The sequence below is a fragment of the Halichoerus grypus genome, chromosome 11 (genome assembly GCF_964656455.1).
Source record: "Halichoerus grypus chromosome 11, mHalGry1.hap1.1, whole genome shotgun sequence".
Classification (NCBI taxonomy): Eukaryota; Metazoa; Chordata; class Mammalia; order Carnivora; family Phocidae; genus Halichoerus; species Halichoerus grypus.
The window spans coordinates 63,225,568-63,251,633 of NC_135722.1; the positions used below are offsets into that span (position 1 = coordinate 63,225,568).

Sequence of the window (26,066 nt, forward strand, 5' to 3'; positions counted from 1 at the left end):
CTTCCCCTTTTTGTTAACATAAAAGAAGTTCAAATTTCATGCTGAGGGAAGATTGTTCTTTGGGACAATAGTTCACTGACTCCTCAGTTTGCTGGCTTTCCATAAAGTCACTTTCCTTACCCCATCTTGCCTCTCGACTTACCGGCCTGTAGTGCAATAAGCAGAACAATAATTTACATTATTTGGTGGCAACAAAGGAACAAAGTGGTGCCCTTCTCATGTTTGAAGGTCAGAAAATTCTTTCTGGGGTAGTAATCTACTGAGAGCCAAAAAATAGATAAAATGACTTGGTAAAGACGGTCAGGTGAGGAAAGAGAAAGGGGACAGCAGAATCCTGAAAATGAGATAGAATGTGAGATGTTCAGAAGCCTGAGAAAAGTTGAGCATGGCTGGATTTACATCCTGGCTCTGCCCCCAGCTGTATCACTTCTGATATCACTAAACCTTTCTGCATCTCAGTTTTCTATCATTTGAACACTTCATATTCACACTACTGGTACCTAGATGGGGTTTAGGAAATATTAGTTCCTTTCTGCCTCCTTCCTTTCCATGGACACAGACAACACTACCCGGTGCCCCTATTCCTGCTTCCTATCCTCGCCTTCCCTAAGGAATGCAATTCACATCAGCCAATTCACATTAGCTCAGGATTCACCTGACCATTTAAATAGCTGTACCTTTTTAATGTAGATCCTTTCATCACAGTTTAAAGCTAACCTTTAGTTTTTTAGGTCTGGCTGTTTATGTGGATGCAAAGGTTCACAATTCCATTTTTAAAAGCCTTTGGTCTAATGGATTGTCCAATTTCATTCTTCTAATGCTTCTGACCCAGTGCCAGGTCTTGCCATTCAGACCTTTCCAAAGGCTGCCCTCTCCATCTGAAATTCTCTATTTGAGGAAATCTGACAATTTTCCTTGATAAATTTCTTTATCTTCCTTTCTTCCTTCATAATGTCACCTCAGCTGAGTATCTCAGGTGGACTTTTCTTTAGTCTTTAACATGCATTAATTTGTTCTACAAAATGGAAACCATCTAAATAGGCATAATTGTGTTATTAAATTTACTATTTCTCTTATTCTTTAATCCCTACATTCTTTTATTCCCTCATTATTTACTCATTAAATATGTATATTGTATATCTGCAAAGAACACGGCACCATCTAGCACCACATGGGCTTCTGTAAGAACTTCAAGAAGCCTAGAGTCTAATTAAAGAAATGTAACAGGAGCATATAGAATTAATGAAATGAAGGAAATAATGTGGTAAAAGAAAGAGCAAAAGAGTTATCAAAGTTCCAATTATAGAGCATGGGACTTGTAGCACACTGAGAATCTAGGTTTAAAGGCAAGCTATGTTGTTTTCTTCAGCCTTGAACCAGTTGCTTAACCGCTTGAGCTACCCCATATTTAAAATGGAGAGAGTTCTGTGTCATGTTGTTGTTGTTGTTGTTGTTTAATCTTGTTCGGGAAGACTTCAGTGAAGTAAGGAACATGAAATTTCCTTATAAACTATATCATTTCAGGTAATTTTAAGGGGATTGACCAATACCTGGGAAAGGGTACTCTCTTCAAGACAGTGGAGAGCAATATACTGGACAGGGTAGTCACATCTACACAGACCTATTGAAACTGACCAGCACAGGCAAAAGAGTTTCAAAGGTTGTAGCTCAATTCTTCCAATATACACGCTTGCTTTGATGTACACAGTATTTTTAAAACAGAATTTGAAAGTGTTTAGAAGGGATGTGTTTTCCAGCTTATCTGAGCCCCCAGTTAATTCTTTTCTGACCAAGTAAGAATTTATTACTGCTGCGAGATACTTGGCAGAGAAGCCTTGAGTCCACTGAACATGCAAACCCAGAGCAGAGTCCATTCTGTCCTCTCACTGAGGGCATGAAGAATCTATAGCTATGCATACCTGTATTAGCCTGGATCTGTTTCCTTGTCCTTCCTTGATTTTATATAGTTTTACTGTCTTCTCTGCAGTCTGCATCAATTATTTCTCTCTGTTTACTATCTTCCTCTTTCTACCCTCCTAGCCACCGTCGCCACCATATTTGCACCCAGTGTATTTTCTATAAATATACTTTAGATGTTCAACAGCTTTAAGTAAGGAACTGTAGGTTTTTCTGAACAATGCTTAATGCACTTCAAGTCTACAAACATATGTCTAATATTCTGGGCTAGATTCTGGCATGTGAACAAGTAATTATAGAGCATTATGGCAGGTGTGGTAATACAGATTCAACTGATTGCTTTGGAGAGATGAAAAAGAGAGTCATCCATCCTGCTTGAGGAGGTCAGAGAAAGCTTTACAGAGGAGGAAACAATATTTGAGGTGGCCCATGAAGAGAAAAATTTCCACAAATTAAGAAAGGACAGTGTTTTCATATAGGGGAGACAGCTTCAGCAAAGGCATGGAGATGTGAAAATCCGATATATTGGGGAGTGAATTACTTATGCACAGACATAATCTGCCAGGGCAGGTTAATAAACAACATGGGGACTACTCCAAGGAAACCTGCCTAAAGATCTGTAAAAAGGACTTAACAGAGGCTAGAGGTACTCTGCCTGGGGCACTGTCCATAACAAATATGTAACTGGCTAGTCTCTATCATTCCTGTGAAGAGGATACTATAAAACTTTATAGTCCAACAGGGATAATGGCCAGCATGTGCCCATGCCTGACTCTTGCTGCCACCATGGTACACAATGCTACCCAATCAAGGCATTCCTCTCTACTGGAGACAGCCTCAGAGTCCTTCCCAACAGAGATTTCTGAAGGGCCCACTATCAATCGATCAGAGTTGGCACTTGAAGTGAAATCTACTTCCATCTCCTTCCTAGGATATATATTAAGAGAGAGGGGTGGCTGTAAATGGTATATTGTTATAGAACCTAGAAGAAATCCTTTCACTATACCCCCTACATGGACAAGCAGAGCCTATGAATGCATATCTCTCTTAGCCTATGTGAGTCTATGATTCAGAATGGCCTTCTTGGGAGGAGGGAGTCTAAACGCTAAATATCTGGAAGAAAATGGCAAATTTCTAAATGTAGCCAAATAACCACATAATTAACTGCAGCTTTTGGAAAGTGATGAGCAGTTATCAACTTAAATTAAGGAAATTTTAGCCTGTATTACTTAACAAAAGCATTCTAGAAACACAATCAGTGTGGACAGGCTGCATCAAACAAAGCCACCAATTTACAAAGCTCCTATAACATATATATAAATTAGCCATCAAAGGTAAAAAAAAATGCTTAGAAAAAATCCACTTTCACACATTGATTAAAGTATTTCCTTTATAAGCATAAACAGCTTATAACTGATTGCTCAGATTCTCCAGGGTGAAGGAAACAAACACATTTCTTTTTAAAAAATCCTCAGCCTCACAAGGTATCCCTTGCCAACCCCCTAAGGAGCAACCTCAGAATCTACTACAGGCTGCAGCAGCTGCCTGCCCACTTTCTCAGCAGCAAAAAATATGCTAAGCAGTGATTACCAACAGGGAAGAGGATCAAAAGGTTGAGGGAATGATTAAGCAAGATACCATTCCTTCTAACAATCAGTTTTCTATAGAGGTCGTGAATGATGGAAGCCTGGGTAATCTCAAATTTCAGTCAATTACATGTGAAACACATCTATTCTGTGATCCCTCTATGGGAGCTCGCATTGCTTTAGGCTTCTGGGCACACTGACAACAGGAGAACCATCAAAGTCAAGGTGGATTGTTGCCAGAACCTGAGCCTGACCAAGTATATTTCTGTCACTTCCAAACCATTTAAAACAAATAAACACCCACAAGCCCATGGAAAGAGACCAAGACAAGACCAGAAAGATTCTCAGTCTGTAATGCAAGGAGAGGCTTGGAGTAAGACTTCAATTGGAAGTTATGATTGGTATGAGCAAGATTACACTGAGGGAAGGTGACTGACTTTCGTCATAGAATCCGAGTCCCAGGAGGGAGCGCAGTAGAATGGAAATTGCTCTCATTCTGTAGACACTAGGTTGGAGTCTTGTCTTGCTACTTACCAGCTGTTTGAGCCTACAAACATCACTCAACTTCACTGAACCACACTGTTCTCATCTGGGTGAGTCGAATCTGTTTCTTGTCCTGTGTATTTATAAGGTAGTGAAGAAGAAATAGGAGGGAGGACAGATTATAATAATTTAAGATAAAAATTTATCCCATAAAGTTGCATTTAATCTTTACTAGAATCTTGTGAAGTAGTTATTATATCTATTTTTTAAGTGAGGAAACTGGGACCCAGAATGGTTAAGTGACATGTCCAATGTGACCCAATTGATAAGTGGTAGAAACAGAATTCAAGCCTTAATTCAAAAATTAATTTTTCTTTTCACTGCACTATATCTACCTCTTCAGTTCTCAAAGTTATGGGCTGTGGTTAAGCGCTCCTGGTATCCCTAAGTACCTAATATATTTATTACATAGTAGGTACTCAGTAAAGATTTGATAAATAATGTTTTAAGTATATAAGTTGATTGAGCTCAACCTAGCTAAATAAACATTGTTTTAGTACATCCTATTGTCAGACACTTTTTTTTTTTTTTTCCTATTAGGAGCTAGGGACTCAAAGATGAAGAATATTCACTTCCTGGTCTCAAAAGAGTCATAGTAACAAACACACATAGAAACAAAATCCAACTCCCACTATATTCCACTTTTAGTTGTATTCTGTGGTTTCACACAATACATGGACTCCATTTTGAACGCATGTTGGAAGTGTCTACAGTCATTTCTCTGCTAGTCTTTGAGGCTTAACCAGAATTGGAAATATGGATTCCTTTAGCTTGCAGCAGAGTGTAAGCCATGGTGAGCTGGGAGAGCTATTTTCACTTACTACTTTAGAAGTGTTAGGTAAGTGATGCTTGAGTACCAAGGCTCAAATTTTGGAAGGTATGTGAAACCAAATATTTGCCATGCTTTCAAAGCCAAATGTTCTCCCTGGTTTGCCTTTGTTGTATAAGGTTAAACATTACCAACATTATTAAAGAAGGGATTTGACCAAAGTCAAGGTTTATAGAAGACTCAAAACACAGTGAATTAGAGAAATCTGACAAGAAAGGTAGTAATGATGTTACTACTTAACAGGAAAAAGGGTAGATATCTTTGGAACCAACATAGGTAGCAAGGAGACTCTGGCATCGACATATCTTCAGAATGCAAAGATATCAAGAGAAAGGGGGTAAACACAGAAAAAGTTGTGAATGCCTTGTCCAATAATGATTATGGAAAAGAAGCATGTGACTATCACAGTCACTGAAGATTTGCTAGGCTTACAGAGCAGTCATGTTTGATTAGGTCTCTTCCTGATCTAGACACACTATCCAATAAGGCTATCAAACCTCTTGTTCAAATTCCAGGCTCACCAAGCAGTTTGTAGGAATAGAAAAATATTTTAAGTAAACAAGCCTTTCTAAACATATGTATTTTCTTATTTCCCTTGGCCTTTGTTCCATTTAGTCAGCCAAGCCATTCTGCATCCATCGTCTCAAGTAAGGGATGACACCAAAACAAACAAACAAGGATTCCATTTTCAGCTTTTGAGTTTTAAAAGTCTCTCTTAGCTGAAGAAACAGAAAGGACTCCCTATAGATTTGGGGGGGGGGACACAGGATGAGAAATGCCAAAGCTGCCCACCTTCATGACTAAAAATCCCCTAGGCTAGGAAGTGGAAGACCTTGGAAGGGAATCAAGGACTGTGTGTCAATGTTGCAGATACTTGACAAAGCAGGGATTTCTCAGGCTCAGAGGTGCGCTGGGGAGATACTGACCTCCCACATAGACTTGTATGATTCATTCACGTAAGGGATCTGTAGCTCAGGGAGGTGGCCAATATCTCAGAAGAAATGACTGCAAACCTTACTTACTAGCAAAGTGCCTGGCATATAGTGGAAGCAAATGATTATTGACTAACTCAATAGGGTCCTATCTGGCAATATTATGAGCTTTCAGAGTCTATATCTGGGGACCAGCCCTGAAGACAGTGACTGAGGGAAGGTGCCAAGCCAGCATTTGGTTAATATCCCTAAATGATGAGGCACACAAAACTTTACATATCTAAGGGAAATGCTATCAACTAAGAACAAGGAAGAACAAAATCACACACAGAAGTTCCCACTTTCCTGTTTCTTATAGCTGCTAGAAAATCACTGTCTCTGCATCTCATGTCTCTCTAATGTACAGAACTAAACGTACATGTCACAGATATCATTCTTATTTCTCTTCTAGGGTTCATGGCTGGAAATAGCCACCAGGTGGCGGCTAGTGAGTAACCTGTGGTGCCCACAGTGCTACCTCCTGCTCAGGAAGAGGCTTGCCCTAATTTCAGGATTTCAGATGCAGTGAGCAGCACCTAACAGATAGCTGGATATAATGGCTGAGCCTTTTAGTGCCTTCATGGTTAACAGGCAAGTTGACAAGGTTGAGTTAAGATAGTTCTGTTCAATGCCATTTCTGAAAGCAGTGTGGCTCTGAAAAACTCCAAGTTTGAACCTTATATAATCCAAATGGGGGGAAAAAAAACCTCCTCCTTCCTCAATTTGGAATAGTGCTTCTATAGAATCTATAAGTATGGCACATTTTATGAATCTGACATACTAATTAGAAATATGCAGAAAAGATTCTACATAACTCAAAATATACATTGAAAGCTCCTCATAAAATTGCAGCTAAGCAAAATCCTGAAATAAATCATTTTGTTTAACGAATTTCCCCATTTCTTTCTTCTAGATTACATTCTCTTAAGGAAAGGACTGTGTGTTCCCAACTTCTGAACTCCAGAGGCCAGAACCATAACTGGTACACTAGATGTCAAATAGGCTTATTACCTAATACTGACTGGAGTACCTAAGTAAGCAGCCACTAATTTGCGTACTTTGTGAACTTGAATTTGGTATTTCCAGTTTTTCTTAAAGCAGAGTACTGAGAATATTTTGGAATATTCCCTATAGTTTGGTAGAAAATAGGTTTTTGGAAAAATGCCAGTGGAGATGCAGGATATAAAAGGAGAATCAAACATATACCTAATCAGAAATCCAATACATGACTACACACAGCACTTCCACTACACCCATCTTGTCTGTCACTTTTGGAGGAAAAAAATGTGACCTAAGTATTGGCACAAAGATGGAAGTACTCAATTCTGCTGGAGGATAGGGTCTTAAAGACATCATCAAGAAGGTGGCCATGAAGTGATTCTGGAAGAAGGTGTTCATCAGTGGTGAGGGAGAGGCAGGACAGTGCTACAGGCTAAGGCAGCTGAGGGATGCACAGTGGTGTGGAAATACGAAACGGCTTCACGTGTTTGAGGATATACAGATTCAGAATACTAGAGTTTTAGGTTCAGTGAGCATTGAGGAAAGGTCTGCAGTGGTATTAATGATAGAGACCAAAACTTGTAGGATTTCCTATGCCAAAATAAGGACTTACAGATTTTATGGTATGGACAATGGAAAGTAATTGAAATTTTGGGGGACAGTCCAGAAGAATCTCATGATAAGATTTATATTTCAGAAAAATCACTTCCATCAACAGAGAGGATAGATTGTGAGCCTGGAGGTGGAAAGAATCAGAGTTAGTATTATGGTATTCCATGTGAGATGATGTGGATGTAAACTAAGACAATAGGCAAGGAAAAGAAGAGAAGAGAACAGTTTCAACTTCCTTAATTAAGCAAGTAGAATACATGGGATTTGGGTGTGAGAGATGAGGAGCAGGAGATGGGTAGGAATGTTTCCTGTTTATTACTTGGGTAACTGAAGACATAAAAATACAAACTACAGAGCTGGGAAATATAAGATAGAGTAGGTTTTGGTGGACATATATGTGGGTCAATTTTATACATGCAAAGCAAGGGATACATAGATGTCCTCAAGGGGGATATATAAATTTGTGAGTCATTAGCATCATTTTAAGCATAATTTGAATGAATTACATCACCCAAGGAGACTGGATGGGTTATATCAAGACCTGGGAATAGCAATGTTTTAGGGGCAGGTGGGAAAAGAGGAGCCTGTGGAGTAGGATGAGAACAGTTAAAGAGACCAGAGACAAAAATGAAAAAATCTCTTCTTCTCGTTTTCTTCCTAACAAATTCTTGCTCTTTTACAAGCTTTAAAAATGACCTAAAGAAAGAAAAAACTAATATATTCCAACTGGCTTTCTGTATATGCCTGTATTGGTTGATTTTGCCCTTGATTAGTAGGTTATAAGAAAATGACATAAGAATGGCTTTTTTTTTTCCTTAAGAGAAAAATTTGGGTACCATTCCCATTTGATCACTTTGGCTGTTGACAATAAGGAAATGAAATGCCAAATAGGTAGATGGATGGTTATGTGTGTATCTCTTTGCCTATTTACATATAGTCATTGCCATGTGTATGTAATATACACATTAATATGTAGATATACATACATTGTCACCTTATAACAGTAACTCTTTTGACCTCTCCTATCTGTAATGTGACAAAATACAGATGTAATAAGCTCAGATTGTTAATATCACTCCTTGTTCTTCAGGGGAAAACATGGTCCTCACAGAACAGCCTATTACACTTTCCAGGTGAGTTAACAAAAACAAAACAAAACAAAACAAAAACAAAAAAAGGAAATAAATATTTATTTAGAATATATTATGTGGAAGAACTATTCCAATTTCATTATATTCATTATTTCATATAATCATCATCTTGAAAAATACACTGGCATTGGATGCACCATGCATTCAGTCTACAAGTAGGAAACAGTATTGTGAGGATGATAGCTTGAGTACTTTCTACATCAGACCTGCCTCTTCATACTGTTCTCTCCTCTCCGTTGCTCAATTGAGGGACAAAGCCACCCATGCTTAAACTCAGCCATATGTTTCCAACACTGGCTGCATATCGATATTGCCCACAAGACTTTTGAAAGTTTTTTTTTAAATTTTTTATTGTTATGTTAATCACCATACATTACATCATTAGTTTTTGATGTAGTGTTCCATGAGTCATTGTTTGTGCATAACACCCAGTGCTCCATGCAGAACGTGCCCTCTTTAATACCCATCACCAGGCTAACCCATCCTCCCACCCCCCTCCCCTCTAGAACCCTCAGTTTGTTTTTCAGAGTCCATTGTCTCTCATGGTTCATCTCCCCCTCCGATTCCCCCCCTTCATTCTTCCCTTCCTGCTATCTTTTTTTCTTAACATATATTGCATTATTTGTTTCAGAGGTACAGATCTGAGATTCAACAGTTTTGCACAATTCACCACGCTTACCAGAGCACATACCCTCCCCAGTGTCTATCACCCAGTCACCCCATCCCTCCCACCCTACCCGCCACTCCAGCAACCCTCAGTTTGTTTCCTGAGATTAAGAATTCCTCATATCAGTGAGATTATATGACACATGTCTTTCTCTATTTGACTTATTTCGCTCAGCATAATACCCTCCAGTTCCATCCACGTCGTTGCAAATGGTAAGATCTCATTCCTTTTGATGGCTGCATAATATTCCATTGTATATATATACCACTTCTTCTTTATCCATTCATCTGTCGATGGACATCTTGGCTCTTTCCACAGTTTGGCTATTGTGGACATCGCTGCTATAAACATTGGGGTGCACGTACCCCTTCGGATCCCTAAATTTGTATCTTTGGGGTAAATACCCAGTAGTGCAATTGCTGGATCATATGGTAGCTCTATTTTCAACTTTTTGAGGAACCTCCATACTGTTTTCCAGAGTGGCTGCATTCCCAGCAACAGTGTAGGAGGGTTCCCTTTTCTCCGCATCCCCCCCAACATCTGTCATTTCCTGACTTGCTAATTTTAGCCATTTTGACTGGTGTGAGCCAATCTTATTGAGGTTTTGATTTGGATTTCCCTGATGCCAAGCGATGTTCAGCACTTTCTCATGTGTCTGTTGGCCATTTGGATGTCTTCTTTGGAGAAATGTCTGTTCATGTCTTCTGCCCATTTCTTGATTGGATTCTTTGTTCTTTGGGTGTTGAGTTTGATAAGTTCTTTATAGATTTTGGATACTAGCCCTTTATCTGATATGTCATTTGCAAATATCTTCTCCCATTCTGTCGCTTGTCTTTTGGTTTTGTTGACTGTTTCTTTTGCTGTGCAAAAGCTTTTTATCTTGATGAAGTCCCAATAGTTCGTTTTGCCTTCCTTCCCTTGCCTTTGGTAATGTTTCTAGGAAGAAGTTGCTGCGGCTGAGGTCGAAGAGGTTGCTGCCTGTGTTCTCCTTTAGGATTTTGATGGACTCCTGTCTCACATTGAGGTCTTTCATCCATTTTGAGTCTATTTTTGTGTGTGTTGTAAGGAAATGGTCCAGTTTCATTCTTCTGCATGTGGCTGTCTAATTTTCCCAACACCATTTGTTGAAGAGACTGTCTTTTTGCCATTGGACATTCTTTCCTGCTTTGTCAAAGATGAGTTGACCATAGAGTTGAGGGTCCATTTCTGGGCTCTCTATTCTGTTCCATTGATCTATGTGTCTGTTTTTGTGCCAGTACCATACTGTCTTGATAATGACAGCTTTGTAATAGAGCTGGAAGTCCGGAATTGTGATGCCGGAAGCTTTTCTTTTCCTTTTCAACATTCCTCTGGCTATGCAGGGTCTTTTCTGGTTCCATACAAATTTGAGGATTATTTGTTCCATTTCTTTGGAAAAAGTGGATGGTATTTTGATGGGGATTGCACTGAATGTGTAGATTGCTCTAGGTAGCATTGACATCTTCACAATATTTGTTCTTCCAATCCATGAGCATGGAACGTTTTTCCATTTCTTTGTGTCTTCCTCAATTTCTTTCATGAGTATTTTATAGTTTTCTGAGTACAGATCGATCCTTTGCCTCTTTGGTTAGATTTATTCCTAGGTATCTTATGGTTTTGGGTGCAATTGTAAATGGGATCAACTCCTTAATTTCTCTTTCTTCTGTCTTGTTTTGGTGTATAGGAATGCCACTGATTTCTGTGCATTAATTTTATATCCTGCCACTTGACTGAATTCCTGTATGAGTTCTAGCAGTTTTGGGGTGGAGTCTTTTGGGTTTTCCACATAAAGTATCATATCATCTGCAAAGAGTGAGAGTTTGATTTCTTCTAGGCTGATTTGGATACCTTTTATTTCTTTTTGTTGTGTGATTGCTGTGGCTAGGACTTCCAATACTATGTTGAATAGCAGTGGTGATAGTGGACATCCCTGCCGCGTTCCTGACCTTACGGGGCAAGCTCTCAGTTTTTCCCCATTGAGAATGATGTTCGCTGTAGGTTTTTCGTAGATGGCTTTTATGATATTGAGGTATGTACCCTCTATCCCTATACTCTGAAGAGTTTTGATCAAGAAAGGATGCTGTACTTTGTCAAATGCTTTTTCTGCAACTATTGAGAGGATCATATGATTCTTGTTCTTTCTTTTGTTAATGTATTGTATCATGTTGATTGATTTGCGGGTGTTGAACCAACGTTGCAGCCCAGGGATAAATCCCACTTGGTTGTGGTGAATAATCCTTTTAATGTACTGTTGGAGCCTCTTGACTAGTATTTTGGTGAGAATTTTTGCATCCATGTTCAGCAGGGATATTGGTCTGTAACTCTCCTTTTTGATGGGCTCTTTGTCTGGTTTTGGGATCAAGGTAATGGTGGCCTCATAAAACGAGTTTGGAAGTTTTCCTTCCATTTCTATTTTTTGGAACAGTTTCAGAAGAATAGGTATTAATTCTTCTTTAAATGTTTGGTAGAATTCCCCTGGGAAGCCATCTGTCCCTGGGCTTTTGTTTGTTGGGAGATTTTTGATGACTGGTCAATTTCCTTAGTGGTTATAGGTCTGTTCAGGTTTTCTATTTCTTCCTGGTTCAGTTTTGGTAGTTGATACATCTCTAGGAATACATCCATTTCTTCCAGGTTATCTAATTTGCTGGCATAGAGTTGCTCATAATATGTTCTTATAATTGTTTGTATTTCTTTGGTGTTGGTTGTGATCTCTCCTCTTTCATTCATGATTTTGTTGATTTGGATCATTTCTCTTTTCTTTTTGATAAGTCTGGCCAGGGGTTTATCAATCTTGTTAATTCTTTCAAAGAACCAGCTCCTAGTTTCGTTGATCTGGTCTACTGTTCTTTTAGTTTCTATTTCATTGATTTCTGCTCTGATCTTTATTATTTCTCTTCTCCTGCTGGGTTTAGGCTTTATTTGCTGTTCTTTCTCCAGCTCCTTTAGGTGTAGGGTTAGGTTGTGTACTTGAGACCCTTTTTTTTTCTTGACAAAGGCTTGTATTGCTATATACTTTTCTCTTAGGACTGCCTTTGCTGCATCCCAAAAATTTTGAATAGTGTGTTTTCATTTTCATTGGTTTCCATGAAGTTTTTTAATTCTTCTTTAATTTCCTGGTTGACCCATTCATTCTTTAGTAGGATGCTCTTTAGCCTCCATGTATTTGAGTTCTTTCCGACTTTCCTCTTGTGATTGAGTTCTAGTTTCAAAGCATTGTGGTCTGAAAATACGCAGGGAATGATCCCAATCTTTTGGTACCAGTTGAGACCTGATTTCTGACCTAGGATGTGATCGATTCTGGAGAATGTTCCATGGGCACTAGAGAAGAATGTGTATTCCGTTGCTTTGGGATGGAATGTTCTGAATATATCTGTGAAGTCCATCTGGTCTCCATTGTGTCATTTAAAGTCTTTATTTCCTTGTTGATCTTTTGCTTAGATGATCTGTCCATTTCAGTGAGGGGGGTGTTAAAGTCCCCTACTATTATTCTATTGTTGTCTATGTGTTTCTTTGCTTTTGTTATTAATTGCCGTATATAATTGGCTGCTCCCATGTTAGGGGCATAGATATTTACAATTGTTAGATCTTCTTGTTGGATAGACCCTTTAAGTAGGATATAGTGTCCTTCCTCATCTCTTATTACAGTCTTTGGTTTAAAATCTAATTTGTCTGATATAAGGATTGCCACCCCAGCTTTCTTTTGGTGTCCATTAGCATGCTAAATGGTTTTCCAGCCCCTCACTTTCAATCTGGAGGTGTCTTTGGGTCTAAAATGAGTCTCTTGCAGACAGCATATTGATGGGTCTTGTTTTTTAATCCAATCTGATAGCCTGTGTCTTTTGATTGGGGCATTTAGCCCATTTACATTCAGGGTAACTATTGAAAGATAGGAATTTAGTGCCATTGTATTGCCTGTAAGGTGACTGTTACTGTATATTGCCTGTGTTCCTTTCTGGTCTATGTTGCTTTTAGGCTCTCTCTTTGCTCAGAGGACCCCTTTCAAGATTTCTTGTAGGGCTGGTTTTGTGTTTGCAAATTCCTTTAGTTTTTGTTTGTCCTGGAAGCTTTTTATCTCTCCTTCTATTTTCAATGACAGCCTAGCTGGATATAGTATTCTTGGCTGCATATTTTTCTCATTTAGTGCTCTGAATATATCCTGCCAGTCCTTTCTGGCCTGCCAGGTCTCTGTGGATAGGTCTGTTGCCAGTCTAATGTTTCTACCATTGTAGGTTACAGACCTCTTCTCCCGAGCTGCTTTCAGGATTTTCTCTTTGTCTCTGAGACTCGTAAGTTTTACTATTAGATGTCAGGGTGTTGACCTATTTTTATTGATTTTGAGAGGGGTTCTCTTTGCTTTCTGGATTTTGATGCCTGTTTCCTTCCCCAAATTAGGGAAGTTCTCTGCTATTATTTGCTCCAATATACCTTCTGCCCCTCTCTCTCTTTCTTCTTCTTCAAGACTTTTGAAAGTTAATCAAATCCTTCTCTAGGCTCTCTGTATGAGAATCTCAGGTGGGTTCCTAGACTCTTGTTTTTCTAAAGCACCGCAACTGATTCTGATACTGAGTCAGTATTGAAAATCACTGACTATGATATTCTCAGGACTTCCAGAAAGCATCTGCCAGGGTAGCTGGGAGATCCATTACAAATACAGTGGCTAAGAGACCCTTAACACCCTATAACCCAGACTCTGGAACTTCAGGGACCACCACCTAAAACACAGGCTTTTTGGTGCCAATACCTCTAGAAAGTGGAGCTTAAAGAAACCGTGAGATGACTGCTAAATAACCAAGCAGTGAAGGCAGCTATTAAGTAGAAATGAAATCAGGATCTCAAAGAGGTATCTGCATCTGCATGTTCATTGCAGCATTATTCACAATAGCCAAGATAAGGAAACAACCCAAATGTCCATCAATAGATGAGTGGATAAAGAAAAATGTGGTGTATACATACAACGAAATATTATTCAGCCTTAAGAAAGGAAATCCTGCCATATGCCCCAACATGGATAACCCGGAAGGTATTATGCTAAGTGAAATAAGCCAGTAACAAAAAGACAAATACTGTATAGTAATGCTTATATTAGGTATCTGAAATAGTCAAACTCATAGAAGCAGAATGGTGGTTGCCAGGGGCTTGGAGAAGGGGAAAATGGGAAGTTGCTGCTCAATGAGTATAAAGTTTCAGTTACGCAAGACGAATAATTTTTAGAGACTTGCTGTATAACATAGTGCCTCTAGTTAAGAATATGGTTTGGTACACTTTAAAATATGTTAAAAGGATAGATTTCATGTTAAGTGTTATCATTAAGACACACACACATAAAAGAACACAAGGACAATTTGGGAGGTAATGGATATGTTTAATATCCTGATTGTGAGAACGGTATATGCAAATGTCCAAACTCATCAAAATGTACATATTAAATACATGAAATCTTTATATATCGATTATACCTCTATAAAACTTAAAAAAAATGAAAAACGTGATTTTTTAATCTTAAAAAAGTAAACTGAAAGGGATTATGATCGAGTTTAAACATTCCTCATGGGACAGAGAACTTTGTTAGATTCGTATGCTCTAAACCTAGCTATAGAACTACATATTTCCAATTGTTTGTTTGGATCTAATTTCTACTCAATTAATATAGTATTTTAAGTGTGCACTCAAAGTCTTATATCCCATCATATCCTCTAAGGGCATACTTCTTTTTATCTATACTCAGTAAGGACATGATCTGACCTGATCATGAACTGCAATATGCTTTGTGCTGGGAAATGCTGCTACTGATCCATCATTAGTAAAGACATGAGCTCAGATTTTCTTTCCTAGGGATGGGAGTAGATTTCTATTGATTCATCTATACTCTTTCAGCAAGTCTCATCACTGTGCTCCTTAACCAATGTTATAAATTAGATAGCCAATGAATCACAAAGAGATGTTAAACAAATTTGCAAAAGAATTCATTCCCTCAAAAAGCATCCATAAAACACCAGCTATGTGTCAGACACAGTTGTAGGCAGCATTAGTACTGGGAGAAACAGAACACAGTCCTTGCCCTTAAGAACTTGGGAGATCGTCATGTAAACTGATCAATACATCAATGTGGTCAATGCTGCAACAGAGTCATGCACATCCTGCTATCACAGCAAGGTGGAAGCAGTACCTAGTTCTACCTAGGGAGGTCAGCAATGATTCTGTAGAAGAGATAACATTTAGGTTGTACCTTGAAGACTAAGTTGGATATTTACTTCTTCCTAATTTACATTGCTTTTTAGTTAGCTATAATACGTAAGTATGGAATGCACAGGCTCACATTTTTTAAGTCTTAACTTCACAGTGTCATAAGCAATTTCCATTAGATCAGTGATCTAACTTAAGCTAACAAATGATTACCCTTCACATCTGAGCAAAAATAGGTGCCTAACTGAAGATAATGATAATAAGCAGCTACGATATACATGGCATTTTATATAGGAAAATCGAGACCTTAAGTAAAACACCTAGAGAAAAAGACATAATTCCTTGAATTAAATCCTGTCTGGCATTTTTAGAAATATGAAGTTGCTAGGTCTACTTCACTGTGGTAAGCAGAATAATGTTTCCTTTCCCTGTAAAAATGTCCATGTACTAATCCCCAAACTTTTGAATAGGTTACAATACATGGTAGAGGGGACTTTGAAGATGTGATTGAGTTTAAGGAGCTTGAGGTGGGAAGATTACCATTATCTTGGATTATCCAGGTAAGCTCAATGTAATTACAAAAGTCCATATAATAGGGAGACAGGAGGGCCAGGTCAGAAAGGGAAAGGTGAAGATGGAAGGAGAAGGCAGGATTGTGCATTTTGAAGGTGGACACAGGGGCCACAAGCCCAGGAATGCATGCTGCCTCCAGAAGCTGGACACAAATCCTCTCCTTGAGCCTCCAAAAGGAATGTAGCACTGCTGACACCATCACTTTTACACTTGTAAGTCTTATTTCTGATTTCTAATATCAGGAATTTAAGATAATAGGTTTGTGTTGGTTTAAACCACCTAGTCTGGGGTAATTCATTACAGCAGCATTAGTTAACTAATATATATACCAAAGCCTTGACAAGACAACTGAAGTTGAGCTGTAAGCATGGGAAGCCATAAAATCCTCTGTCACTTGTACCATTTCACTATGAGAGGTCAAAGATTTCCTAAAGGGACTGGAGGGAGAGTTACTCACCCTTGTTCAGAAATTTTGTCATCTTCCATAAAGCTGTAGCATCCCCTGTTCTTTCCATAGAATTTTCAAAAAGTATCTTGAGGTCGATTGAACAACAACTGGCCTCTGTGCTCCTTAACCATCTTTCTAAAAAGAATAAATTTAATTTGAACAATGCTAAGGATTAGCTAACTGGTCCTCATCTGAATAAAGTTATCAGATCAGCTGACAACTGAGGGATGGCCAATGGTATAATGATAGTCCACAAAACATGGGACTGGATATTCTTATGATAGTTAAATGCCAAAGATACCACCCTTCACCTCAACGACCTTATATATAAAGGTCAAAGAAAGTGTCGAAGCAGAAGTAAAAACATGGAGGTAAAACCCTAGAGAAAATTAAACCCTGGCATCTTCTGCCATTTTTCCTAGGAACAAGAGCCCTGATGAAGATTCTTGGTTTCAATAACCCAATCTCCACTGCCAGCTTTGTCTGTTTCCTAAGAAGATTGTTGAAGCAACAAGCAGATGAGGCTGTCAATGAAATCAAGGGACTCTAGGAGGGGATACCTTTTTATGATGAGGTTGTATTAAGAATATAGACCAACATAGGAAGTCATATTTTTTTGTAAGGAAGTACAGTAATTGTATATTTCACACAAATATCATTTAACATACCATTTTTTATACGCTAAACACTGTGTTGGGGACTGGTAATAGACAGTGTTCAAGAAAGCCCTCATCAAGCTTAAAGTTTAACAGAGAAGACAAAAATAAAAGCACAAAGACTCTGAGAATGGGGGACACCTGGGTGGCTCAGTCGGTTAAGTGTCTGCCTTCGGCTCAGGTCATGATCCCAGGGTCCTGGGACCAAGTCCCGCATCAGTCTCCTTGCTCAGCGGGGAGCCTGCTTCTCCCTCTGCCTGCTCCTCCCCCTGCTAGTGCTTTCTCTCTCTCTCTCTCTCTCTGACCAAAAAAAAAAAAAAAAAAAAAGAAAGAAAAGATTAAAAAAACAAAAAGACTCTGAGAATGGATAAAAGGTAGCCCTGACTAGTTTGTGGTTACTCAAGTGTATTAGCTCAGGCTGCCAAAACAAAATATTATAGACTAGGTGGCTTAGATAATAGGAATTTATTTTCTCACAGTTCTGGAGGCTGCAGTTCAAGATCAGGGTGTCAGCAAGCCTAGTTTCTGGGTAAAGGCTCACTGCCTGACTTGCAGACAGCTGCCTCCTTGCTATGTCTTCAGAGGGCAGAGAGAGAAAGAGAGATACAGAGGTACAGAGAGGGGGGTGGGCAAAGAAAGAGAACGCTCTGCTATCTCTCTTATGAACGCCTTAATCCCATCTTGAGGGTCCTATTCTTATAACCTCATCTAAACGTAATTACCTCCCATAGGCCCTATCTCCAAATACCATCACACTGGAGGTTAGGGCTTCAACATGTGAATTTTGGGGGAACACAATTCAGTCCACAGCATCAAGGAAGTCTTTATTTGAAGATGTGTGACTTAAGGTGACAACAGAATAGAAAATCCTTAGATAATTGCAAATAAAGGAAGAAGCATGTACAAATTCCAATATGGGAAGGAACTTGATATAGTTAGGGAACTGAAAGAAAGAGCAGTGAGGCTGTGTGTAGCACAAGGAGGGAAAGAAAGACTGGCATGAGAGAAGGCTGGCAGGAGGTGATCACCCAGAATTTTGTGGGCTATCGCTAAAAGATTATGCAGTATATCTTTTTTCTTAAGATTTTAATTTATTTGAGAGACAGACAGAGAGCACAAGTGGGGAGGAGAGGGAGAAGCAGGCTCCCCGCTGAGCAGGGAACCTGGTGTGGGGCTCGATCCCAGAACCCTAGGATCATGACCTGAGCTGTAGGCAGACACTTAACTGACAGAGCCACCCAGGCACCCCTATGCAGTATATCTTTAAAAATGAAATGCTATCAACAAATTTTAAGCAGGGGCAAATTATAATCAGATTTGTCTCTTATAAATCTCACTGTGGCTTCTATTTGCAATATGGATTGGCATGGGACAAGAATGATGTGATGAGATCAGTTAGCAGTTCATGTGAGAGATGATGATGATGGCTTGCATTAGACTGATAGAGATGAAGATAAAAGGACACATTCAAAGATATTTAGGAGTTAAACTTAACTGATATGTAAAAGGTAATGAGAGAGGAAGATAATCAGGGTACGTGGCTTGACCAAATGCCTGAGGATGGGGTGGGAGCAACCATCCCTGAGATGGAGAGGTATGGGGGGAAATCCCTGACATGGAGAACACCAGAGAAGAAGTAGATTTCTCAAGCAGAAAATCATAAAATGAGTTTTAGATATTTTGGTTTGATGCTGCTATAAGGCATCAAGGTGAAGTTGCTGAGAAGATAATTAGATAGGTCAGTTTAGAAGAGAGGTTTGGGTAGAAAATGTAAATTTGGGGTAATCAGTAAATAAATAATTACTGATGTCATGAAGTGAGTAAGATCACTTTGGGAGAGAAAATAGAGTAAGAGTGCTGAGGACTTCAATTGCAAGGAAAATATAGTACATGACCAAATTGAACACTAAGGACTCTAGGGCTTTGACCCCCATATGAATACTTGAGCTCCTGGTCAAGGGGGTTGGGGCAGCACCACTGATAATACTTCATGAACATCATGGTATTTCTTTCTCTTTCCAAGCAGTCCCATACTACCTTCAACCCTTGATTTTTTTTTTTTTTTTTTTTTTGCCATTATTACTTATCATCATCAGTCAGGAATATAGTATCTGCCTTCTCTCATTTCTGTTCCCAAGTAAGCTCTAAAAGAAGAACAAATAGACTTCAATAAAAGAAGAAAAGTCATAATTCCCTCTCTTTTTCACTTGCAATTCACCCTTTCTTTCTTCTTGACATTTTCCAAAACTCTACATTTTAAATAAAGTTCCTAATAATTAGAGAAACAACTTGCCCAAGAATAAATAGCTAATATAAGTTGCTCTTTATAACAAGCTGCCAGCTCATTATGTTGGCTAATAAAATCTATTCAGTCATCATGGAAATGGAAAATCATTGCTAAAGGGAAAAATCTAACAAATCAACTATGGTCAATATTTTCTATAGTGAATGGATGTAGACCATGATGAGCCTGTTTTCTCCACTGACTTTCTACTTGTTGAAGGATGGTTTCCCATGCCAAAGCCTGCTTTGTCTGTCCCTCAATAACACAGCACGGACTAGAACTCCAGTTTTTCCAGATACTGGAGAAATCTCAGTGTATAGTTTTGAGGTTGGATTGTGTTTGTAAAATATGAATTGCTAGCTCTTCTCTGGTCAGCATGAGTATGAAGCTTCTCACAAATGAGAGTAAACCCTCCACAACACTACAGTTGTGAAATGGTTGTGTTCCTTTGGACTGTTTATCTCCTTTCTCTAGCTCCCCTGGGTCTCTCATAGTCCCCAACAATGACTGTTAGTAAATTGGCAAATATAACCAAATGTCATTAGCAAAAATAGATTGCTTCCTGAATGACTCCACAAAACACCTACTGCCTCAGACAGTATGAAATTTTTGGTTCAACTGGATGCTTAAAAATCACCAGATATTGACTAAATGCCAAAACAAAACAAACACAACAAAACAAACAAACAAATAAAAAACCCAAAGAAATATTTGACACTTTAGACTATTAAGAAGCATAAACTAACTCTTGATTTCCAGAAATTCATAACTTATTGATGGCTCATGACAGTTATATATCACAAGACAATAGGTTAGAAGGGCAATTAAGCTCATGCATTTAGGATAGAGTGGTTAGTGAGAGCTCTTAGAGAAGTGATCTCGTGTGTGGTGTGTGTGTTCTAATGATAAAGATATCAAGAAACAGGATGAGGGGAGAGGTACATGTCAATCTGATTAGGTAAGGACAATGTGGTTTTGGGATTATGGAAGGCAGGAACTGGGTCTGTTTGTGTGGTTATAGGGCCAGGAGGTTCAATTATCAGTATCATTATTTACTGACAATCCCGTGCTTGCTTCAGCAGCACATGTACTAAAATTGGAATAATACAGGGAAGATTAGTATGACCCCTGTGCAAGGATGACACACTATTTATTGACAATCCCTATGATACCATAGCCATGCATCAGAATATTTTGTATGTTCTCCACCACAAATATGGGGCCACCACTGCCCATTTATTACAAAGTGTTAATCTAATTTCAGAATACATTCTGGCTCAAAATGCAAAATAGGTTCAAAATACATTTCAATCCAAGTATGAATGATATCAAGATCCTCCTAATCTCAACTTCTTTCTTAATAGCAGTGAATTCTGGTACTCAAATGGGCAAAAAAAGTCCAGCATAATTTATACGAACAGATGTTTCTAGAAAAATTCCAAATCAGTGAAAGCCTAGGAAAATAACCAACCTTAAGGGCTTTTAACAAGCAAGCTGAAAATAAGAACAGTACTATGAAGTGATTTTTTTTTTTTTAAAGAACAATCATACTACAAATCACTTGAGACAAAGATGATACAGTAGTCATAGTAGATGAGAATGAATGGAGAGGAAAGAGCTCACCAGAGAGAAGGCAAATACTAGACAAAGAAATCACTATAAAGCTGCACAAAGGAGAACCCCAAGCCTGACTAAGGAAAGAAGCAGGAAAAAGTCAGCAGAAGGCAGAATTGGTTCACCCCTGCCTATAAGACAAAGACAGACTTCAGTGGAACTGAGAGCTCACTCAGAGAGGATCAGTCACCTCCAACTGGGAATCCCTATTAAAACATGCAGACAGTAAAGTGCCCAGCTATCCTGGTGACTTATTTCAGAACCCCTCCTCCTATGGCTGCCATCTGCCCAACAAATTAAATGACACATGAGTGAGTTTAGGGCACAAACAGCCTAAAACATGTTTGGTTTATCCTGATTTTTTTGAAAGGTATATTTCCACCTTTCCAGTTTACATAAAAATGAAATAACTAAAGTTTAAGTGTATTGTCTTGCAGATGTTTATCATACAAATGATTTATTAATTAAATAAATGGTATAATACAGACCCTATTTTCCACATAATAAGTACTCTAACTATAACATTCCTTTGTTCCAAAGCAGAACATCTAAGAAACTAACCTCGTGGGCACAGTTAAAAAAAATTCAGCCCTTTTTCCACAGTATTCAAGAGTGTTCAGAATGCTTGATGTATTGGCTTTAGTGGACTCTGAGGAAAGTACACATAATTTAGTTTGGCCCAAACTCTTCCAATAATTTATGATCTCTAGACTTGCAGCATGAAATAATTAAGGAAATGAACCATTAATTTATTCACTCATTCAATAGGCATTTATTGAGCGTGTACTATTAGGCATGGCACATTTCTAGACACTAGAGATACAGAGATAAAACGCTAATGGAGCTTACATTTGGTGGGCCAGATGTAATTATAAATAACAGTATGAGGAATGTGAGAACACATCAAAAAATAAAACTGCAGCATATTGCAACCAACTGAACTATATAATTTGTCATCATATCTTCAAATTATCAGAGTAGTGTTAGGGCATAAGTAAGTTGGGGACAACAAAAATTAGAAAGTGCCTGCTGATCAGACCTGGAGAAGAATGTGCCAGATGTGACCTTTGCCTTGACATTTGCAAAGCCTATTATCTTATCCTGACAATAGATTACAAGGTTTGGTTTTGAAAAACATTCCAAGATGTAACTTTAAAACTCAAAATAACTTGTTATTCACTCCCAAGACCTTTAGCACTTCTTTTCTTAAAAATCTAATTGAAGAGATTAAAAGGAAATAGCAAAATACAGGAAAAGAAAAATTGAACTATGTCAAATCATTTCTGGAGGTAATTATAGACATGATTTCAGATTTTTGGCATGTCTGTTTCTGGAAGTTCTTGTTTATAGACATTGTTTCATTAAAAATCTAGATAAAGGGCATAATGCTAGGTTTGCAACAGTTTTACATCAGATTTGCTTATATCATAACATTTTAATTTTTTAAAATATTGATCTGGGGAACTTTGTCAGCAGATGTAAACCTTATCAAAAACTTTATTTTTTGTTTTATGGAATGGATAAAAATTGAATATGCTTTTTTGGTTGCTCTTTCTTTTTTAATCTACAATGAAATGAATGATAACCAGAGTTTACCAAAGTAGGTCAGAACAGGACAATAAACTCAAGTACTTAACTGACCGATGTAAATTTGGTTGCTACTTCTGTCAATTTCTGTCTCTTCTTCACCTCTCCCATCCCCCATGGTTTCTGAACTTTATTTTTCTTCATCATAGCCAGATGTTTTAGGGACTCATCCCTCAGGTGCTGATCTTAAAAGTTAGGGTGCCCAATGTGGAACACAAATCCTTTTTGCTCCTCAAGGAGAAGCTCCAGGTTTTGAGTTCCCTCCTGATTGCGGGTCACCACACCAGGGGGTGGTGTTTATGGTGAGACTGTTTCTCAGCCTTTCCTATCCACTTCAATATAGTTTCCCTCTCATGAGCCTGATGTGAAGCAGCTGCTTTGCCAGTTTTTTTTAGTTTAGGTTTGTTTTTTTTGTTTGTTTGTTTTTCCCCAGAGCAAGTTGCTCCATATATAGCTGTAGATTTGATGTGTCTGTGGGAGGAGGTGATATCAGGGTCTTCCTACATCTTGGACCAGAACTTTGAAATAGATCAAACTTCACTTTTCGGGGTGGAGCAAGATGGTGGAGGAGTAGGAGACCTGGATTTCGTCTTCTCTCAGGAATTCAGCTGGATAGGGATCAAACCATTCTGAACACCTATGAACTCAACAGGAGATCGAAGAAAAGAATAGTAACAACTCTCTGAACAGAAAAGCGACCACTTTCTGGAAGGTAGGACGTGCGGAGAAGTGAATCTGAGGCGATATTCGGGAGGATAGATGGCGGGGGAGGGGGCCTCCGTCAGCCGCTTCTGGCAAGTGATAGAGCCACGGAGCACAAAATCAGAACTTTTAGAAGTCTGCTCCGCTGAGGGACGTCACTCCGGTGGCTAAGCGGGGGGTGGAACCCTCGTGGGACAGTGTGGTCTCAGGACCCTTGGGGTCACAGAAAGACCGGGGGTGCCTGAGGGTGGCAGAGCTCCCAGGTATCAGAGCAGGGAAGCCGGCTGCAGAGACGGAGCCGAGGCACGGGCTCTCAGCTCGGGGTTGTCATAAACTGTGATCTGCGGCACAGTTGGGCCACCGCTCCTCCAGCAGGGACCCAACAAGCGGCAGATCCTGGGAGACTCACCTTCTTCCCCCGGGAGGAGCGGCGCGGGAGCGCACCGCAGGGATCTGCTGGGTTTGGAGACTCCACACGGGGTCAGGTGCCAGAGATAGAAATGCTCGGCAACAGGCCGGGTGAGCATGGAGTGCGGCCGGAGACCGGGGAGACGGGAGTGACTGGCGGCTTTTCTCTGGGGGCTCACTGAGGAGCGGGGCCCCAAGTTCTTGGCTCCTCTGGGGCAGAGATTGGGAGGCCGCCATTTTCACTCTCCTCCTCCAAAGCTGTACGGAAAGCTTGCAGGGAACAAAAGCTCCCGAGAGCAAACCCAAGCAGATTACTTAGCCCGGAACTGGGCAAGGGCGGGCAATTCCGCCTCCGGCAAAGACATTTGGAAACCATGGCAACAGGCCCCTCCCCCAGAAGATCAGCGAGAACAGCCAGCCAAGACCAAGTTTACCGATCAATTAGAACAGCAGAACTCCAGCGATAGGGGAATACTGCACATAGAATTCATGGCTTTTTTACCATGATTTAGTCTTTCAAAGTTAATTTTTTTTTTTAACTGTCTTTTTTCTTTTTTTTTTTTTTTTTTGAATTTTTCTTTTTCCCTTTTTCAAACATCTTATCAATCCCTTTTTTAAAAAACATTTTTATTTTTCATTTTTAGAGTCATATTCTATCCCTTCATAGTAGTTACCCGTATTTTTGGCATATATATATAAGTTGTTCTCTCTTTAAAATTTTGAGATAGTTTCTTCTAACAGATCAAAATACACCCTAAATCTCTAGTGTATGGTTTTTTTCTACTCCCCTGCCTGATCACATTCTCTCCCTTCTTTTCTTTTTTTTTTTTTAAATCCTCTTCTTTCTTTTTTCAAACAACTTCTTATCAATTCCTTTTATAAAATCTTTTATAATTTCCATCTTTACAGTCATATTCCATCCCTTCATCATATCAACCCTTATTTTTGTATTTATATAAGTTTTTCTTTCTTTAAAATTTTGGGAAGCACTTTCTTCTAACAGACCAAAATACACCCAAAATCTAGTGTGTGGCACTGATCTATATACCACCCTGATCATATTTGATCACATTCTGTTTTTGTTTTGTTTTGTTCTGTTCTATTTTTGTTTTTATCTTTATCTTTTTCTTTTTCTTTTTTTTTTCCATTTCTTTTTTCTCTCTTACCCTTTCTTTTCCCACTGCTTCAAGTCTTTTCTGATTTGTTTAGAGTATATTTTCTGGGGGCGTTATTACCCTGCTAGAATTTTGTTCTCTCATTAATCTATTATCCTCCGCACAAAATGACAAGATGGAAAAAATCACCTCAACAAAAAAAACAAGAGGTAGTACCGACTGCCAGGGACCTACTCAATACGGACATTAGTACAATGTCAGATCTAGAGTTCAGAATCATCACTTTAAAGATACTAGCTGGGCTTGAAAAAAGCATGGAAGTTATTAGAGAAACCCTTTCTGGAGAAGTAAAAGAACTAAAATCTAAGCAAGTAGAAATCAAAAAGGCTATTAACGAGGTGCAATCAAATATGGGGGCGCTAACTGCTAGGATAAATGAGGCAGAAGAGAGAATCAGTGATATATAAGACCAAATGATGGAAAATAAAGAAGCTGAGAATCGGAGAGATAAACAACTACAGGATCACGAGGGCAGAATTCGAGAGATAAGTGATACCATAAGACGAAACAACATTAGAATAATTGGGATCCCAGAAGAAGAAGAAAGAGAGAGAGGGGCAGAAGGTATATTGGAGCAAATTATAGCAGAGAACTTCCCTAATTTGGGGAAGGAAACAGGCATCAAAATCCAGGAAGCACAGAGAACCCCTCTCAAAATCAATAAAAATAGGTCAACACCCCGACATCTAATAGTAAAACTTATGAGTCTCAGAGACAAAGATAAAATCCTGAAAGCAGCTCGGGAGAAGAGGTCTGTAACCTACAATGGTAGAAACATTAGATTGGCAACAGACCTATCCACAGAGACCTGGCAGGCCAGAAAGGACTGGCAGGATATATTCAGAGTACAAAATGAGAAAAATATGGAGCCAAGAATACTATATCCAGCTAGGCTGTCATTGAAAATTGAAAGAGAGATAAAAAGCTTCCAGGACAAACAAAAACTAAAGGAATTTGCAAACACAAAACCAGCCCTACAGGAAATATTGAAAGGGGTCCTCTAAGCAAAGAGAGAGCCTAAAAGCAACATAGACCAGAAAGGAACACAGACAATATACAGTAACAGTCACCTTACAGGCAATACAATGGCAATAAATTCCTATCTTTCAATAGTTACCCTGAATGTAAATGGGCTAAATGCCC

At 39.0% G+C, this 26,066-nt stretch overlaps 1 protein-coding gene and 1 non-coding gene across 13 annotated transcripts in view; one reads left to right on the top strand and one right to left on the bottom strand.

The window, feature by feature from the left end:
• Positions 1-26,066, bottom strand: part of DLG2 (discs large MAGUK scaffold protein 2) — a 2,206,895-nt gene that overhangs the window by 1,379,584 nt on the left and 801,245 nt on the right. The window lies entirely within an intron of this gene.
• LOC118529381 (U6 spliceosomal RNA) lies at positions 20,504-20,610 on the top strand. The gene has a single exon (XR_004914090.1). It is a non-coding gene; the product is annotated as a U6 spliceosomal RNA (small nuclear RNA).